This window comes from Canis lupus, chromosome 34 (assembly GCF_048164855.1).
Source record: "Canis lupus baileyi chromosome 34, mCanLup2.hap1, whole genome shotgun sequence".
NCBI classification, from domain to species: Eukaryota; Metazoa; Chordata; class Mammalia; order Carnivora; family Canidae; genus Canis; species Canis lupus.
The window spans coordinates 21,947,501-21,952,500 of record NC_132871.1 but is presented as its reverse complement, the minus strand read 5'-3'; the positions used below and the strand labels follow the sequence as shown (position 1 = coordinate 21,952,500).

Below are 5,000 nucleotides of genomic sequence, written 5' to 3'. Positions count from 1 at the left end.
ACTGGAGAATATCTCTATCCCAGATGAGTTTCTTGAAGGCAGAAATTAGTATCTTCTTATGATATAACTTAGACCTTTAATAGTATTTCATAATGAAGGAGGGCCGGGTAATAGTTGAAGATGATGGGAGAAATTTGAAAGCGTATTTCTTCTAAGCAGTTGTCAAAGGTTCATTCATCTTTATAATATTCGTTTTAAAGTTTGCTTCCTTCTAGAAACAGGAAATAATGATAATACAGTAACTCATAGGTAGTGTGGTAGGGAATAATTGGCGAGTAAAGTCAACACCACCCTTATGGCATTCGCTAAATGCAAAGCGTTATCACAAATTTAACAACTATGACAATTTGCCTCAGCCCAATAGGTCAAAAGTGAAGTCCAGAAAGTTCTGGCACCCAATGTGGTATATTGTCACTCTAATTTTTAAGGACGCTGTCATGGTTTTTGAACGGCTAATAGTCATCTGTATAGTTAATCACTCTGACATATGTATTAGGTCAGTTGGGACTTTAGATAGTGTAATGTAGTGGTGAAGAACAGAATCAATGTACTGAGTTAAAAGTCTCACTCCACTATTTACTATCTACTGCATGTTGGATAAACTGCTAAATTTGCTGTTTCGGTTTTGTCCTCTGCAAAAATAAACATCTGCCTCACAGGGCTGTAGAAAAGATACAGTGAGATAGATAAAGCGCTCAGCACTGTGCCAAGTCCATAGTACATGTCTGAAAATGGTAGTTGTCATTAATATAACTATGACATGGTAAATTCACCTTTTTATATACATATCTCCAATAATGGAGGATTCACATTTTGCCTCATCTTAGCAAGAATGAAAATACTTTGAATTGTGAAAATCTTGAGTTTTTAAAATAATGTGAATCAAATTGATTATATATATATATATAGCTGTTTATAGTAGAGAGATTCTTAAATATCTATGAATGCATCCTACTAATAATCCATATTTTCCAAGCATGAAATTTATAATTGATTTCATTGGACTCTTAAATAATTTCTTTTAAATCTAAGCATTGTGAGACATTGTAGTGGAAATAGTATTACCCACTTGTTTTTCTTTTCTCTAGTTTGTTAATTTTTATGACTTTTTTCCCCTAAGAATAATCAGCCTTTCATTCATTGAGACTATGAATTTATAAACAATAAAACCCTTAAAATTGTAGATTCCCAGCCAAAAACATGTATTTATTAGATTTGCCATTCCAAAAACCTAACACCCATCACTGACATTTAACAACTCTTTCATATTCTGTAGAGGAGAGAAACTAGCTTAGAAGACTTTCCATCAAACTGCACTTACCAAAGCATTTCAAAAGGGTATTTAATTTTGCCTACTACCACTCTTCTACTCCTTAGTGTTGTTCATTGTCACATAAGTGGTTTCGTTTGCATTGTTATTCTGAAATATTAAGCATATTTTTTAGTTTGTTTTTAGGGAAAATAAAGATATTAGACCAATTTTAAGATCAATAAATAAAACACCATTTACTCCATGATAAAGCCCATTTAGTCTATTTCTATCCTTTCTAACCATCCTCACTCTCTATCACCCCCACTCCCACCTCCTTCAAACTTCTTTAAAGTCCAGGACTTAATACCAGGAAGAGTAAAGTGTATATATATATATATATATATATATATATATATATATATATATATATAAAGTAGCAGTGATATGATGAATCCACCTCCCAGAATTGGTATGGATGACATACATATTGGGTCAACTGGATTTTAGACAGTATAAAATTAATTCATCCAATATATATAAGAATATTTTTACTTAATTGCGTGAATTCAATCCTTTAGGAGGCACTTATCTGATCATCCACCTGTGTTTATCAGAAAGGAAATTATGTTTTCTAAAAATAAAGGAAATGTGTAGATATGCATCCTCCCAAGTTTACAAGCCACCTAGAGAATAGGTCATTGAAACTCTATGGCTTTGGTTGGAATGCAACCAGCACCAAGTGGTAATGTGAACGTCACTGTTAGGAAGAGGTTAGATAATCTTTCCATCTCAGTGGTCAGGAAAAACAATTTTATCATTTTAGCCGTTGACTTGAGGATCACTTACTTAAAATTAAAACTTAACTACTAAAGTATTGATTTATTAATAATCCAGACAACTTTTTAATGCAAGCTTTATTTTTTTTAGAGCAGTTTAAGGTTCCCAGCAAAACTGAGAGGAAATTACAGAGTTTCCATATATCCTGGCTTAATTTTAGGTCATTTAACTAGCATACACAAGGGTCTTAGAATATATTGTAGACTTAGGTTACCTTATAGTTGGTAGAAATTTTCTAAGGCTCACAATCACCGCTGAATTAATCATGTGTCTTTATTATTTACTCTTTACAGAACTGAGAGATGAAATGCATTTATAGTGAACTGAGTGAATATTTGGTTACCTAATATGATTTGTATTTAAATGAAGTCTTCTGGCATTATTTGGGATAATTTGGCTAAACATCAGGTGATATGATAATTAGGTATTTAATATAATGTGAATGTAGATGTCATTATGGTATTTTATTGGTTGTGTTATATTTTCATAAATTTTTTAATTGCAGATATTCACAAAAAATGGACTGAAATTGAAGAAAGGGTGAGGGTACAAGGGATGATCTAAATCATGTACGTATGTATTATCTTTTTATCACCTCGATGACTTTTATTTATTTTTATGACGTTGATTAAAGATCCTGGTTTCAAATTCAGTTGCACAGCATTTGGTAGCAATGTTTTTTGGAATTCAAACCTCTCTGCTTAAGTCATTGTTTAGAGCTAACAATGACTTAAAAGTAATTAAAATGAATTTTACAGCACTATTTTCCTTTTAATTTCTAGGTGGTAGCTAAATCACTTTTAGCTCACTAAGAGAACCAAGTAAGTCAGTCCCAGGCATTTTTTTTTTTTTTTTTAATTTCCCACGAGATCTGTGGGGAGAAACTTTTCTACCCCCCTAGATTTGATGTCTTCAAACCAGCATTTTGGCCTCATGTGTAAGCTTGACAGAAATGTAAGTAGAGTCTTACTGGGTCTACTGAGTGAGAATCTTTGGGAGTGGAGCCCAAGAAACTTTAAACAGGCACCTCCAGCTAATTATTATGCATTAAAGGACCACTGCCCTAGGACAAGGAGATTTTAAAAAGACAGAGGCAGAGTAAGCTAATGGTATCTAGATGGGGCTGGAGGAGTAAAGAGTATGTAGTTACCTTGTATTATCTTCAGTCAGTGGCAAACAGGCATTTGCTTCCTATGGTATACTGTTCTTAGAGGGTTCTCTCGCACCACAGTGGTAGTTTAAAAGGAGACATAAAGTGTGTTATGTGCATATGGGTGAGGTCAGGAATGGTAACAAGTAGATATGGAAAGATACAAAAAAAAAATGTCTTGTAAATGTGTTGGGGGAAAATACAGTAGAAGCTGATAATTTAATTCTTGGATAATTTCCAAATATTACAACTTCGTGGCATTAACTTGAAAATAATGTGGTACAAGGATCAATTAAAAACTGTATTGTAAAATCATATTAAGATGGTGAGACAAAAAGTGATGAGCTTTTATGCTGCCTGTTTTTGAGAGTGTTTGATAAAATAGCAAGCATTTTGATTAATATGTATACCATTTTTCAATATGTCCAAATGATATGGAATATTTAGTTTCTTTGTGGAGAAGCTAATAACAGTCATTGTGTAACATGAGGAAGCACTTACTCTGTTCATGCATTACACAAGGCAAAGCAGACAATAAGAATACAGAGAGCAGAAATGGAAACCACACTACCTTTTTAAACACTCCCACAGCAGGCTTATTAGCAAACTGTAAATCACTGCTACTTGATCCAAAATTATTCTTTTCAGAAGTATTCATAAACGGAAATCAAGATTTCCTTGTGCTCTTACACTTGATATAGCCTCCTGTCACTCACTAATTTTGTGATTCAGTTCTTCGCAGTTAACATCTAAGACAGTTTTCTGAGGACTATAGATTACATTTTTGGTCCTTTGTAGACGTCTTTGAAAGAACTATTGAATTTGTCCTGTTTCTGATTTAAAAGTACAAAGTGCCTGTGCACCACTTTTCAGATGCAGTGTAAACTAAATTCCTGGTTGTCAGATTCCATGTCTCTAAAATGTGGTAGACAGAGATGGAATCAGCGAATCTGCTTATATAAACAATATGTTTAGGTTTTGGTTTTTAATTTAAAGCATAACATTGCCAAGAAGTAAATGTCATAGAACTTTGGTAGACAAAAATACCGGTGGAGATGGCAAATGGAGAAGAGGTTAAACCGTATTTCCTTTTCTTGTAAATATTTAAAAGCAGTTCATTTTATATGTTCAGAATAGTTGCCCTATATCCACAATAAAAACATGTCAGTATTTTATGTGAATTCCTTAGAGTTAAATATACAGGCTGTGTTCCTGGCCTGAGTGGCCAGGAATTCCAAACACTAAGGATGCTGCTAGTCATTTTGCCTTCCGCCTGGGGTTTAAGAGGAGGAGATGCTGGATGTCCCCCAGAGTGGATAAGAAAAGTGGAGATTTCCGTAACATGGTGATTCCACAAAAGGAAACACACACACCTGCATATGCACATGCACACGCGTACTACCACATACTCAAAATAATCTTTAATCCCTGGATGCATGCTGCTAGGTTTTTGTAAACATTAAAATAAAACCACCTTTTCTGTATGGAGAAGGTTATCACTGCTATTTCAAGTTAAAATGTGAAGATACTTAAAGCCAATCATAATGAGTAGGTTACTATCATGACCGTCTGAGGCCCTTTTGCATTGTAGGTGTTGCTCACATTCATCCTGCAAACGTGGTCTACACCCCTACCAGCATTTTTCCTATGCAAATGACTGCAGATTGAAACACTCATCAATAGGTGCTATAGTCTGCAAATAGTTTCCTTGTCGGCTTGGCAACTGTGACTCATGCTGTCCGACAAGTGAAAAGAAAACCG

At 34.2% G+C, this 5,000-nt stretch overlaps 1 protein-coding gene across 2 annotated transcripts in view; it reads right to left on the bottom strand.

Annotated features, from left to right (window-relative positions):
- The window catches only part of FIGN (fidgetin, microtubule severing factor), a 145,075-nt gene that overhangs the window by 6,943 nt on the left and 133,132 nt on the right, over positions 1 to 5,000 (bottom strand). The window contains exons 3-4 of one of the 2 annotated variants that reach the window (XR_012024000.1): positions 1,322 to 1,420; positions 1 to 211 (exon numbers count right to left, since the gene is read on the bottom strand). The exon at positions 1 to 211 is cut by the window's left edge and continues 33 nt beyond it. The gene's annotated coding sequence lies outside the window, so the exon portion shown is untranslated. The remainder of the gene's footprint in view (positions 212 to 1,321; positions 1,421 to 5,000) is intronic. The other variant, XR_012024001.1, reaches the window with a different exon arrangement.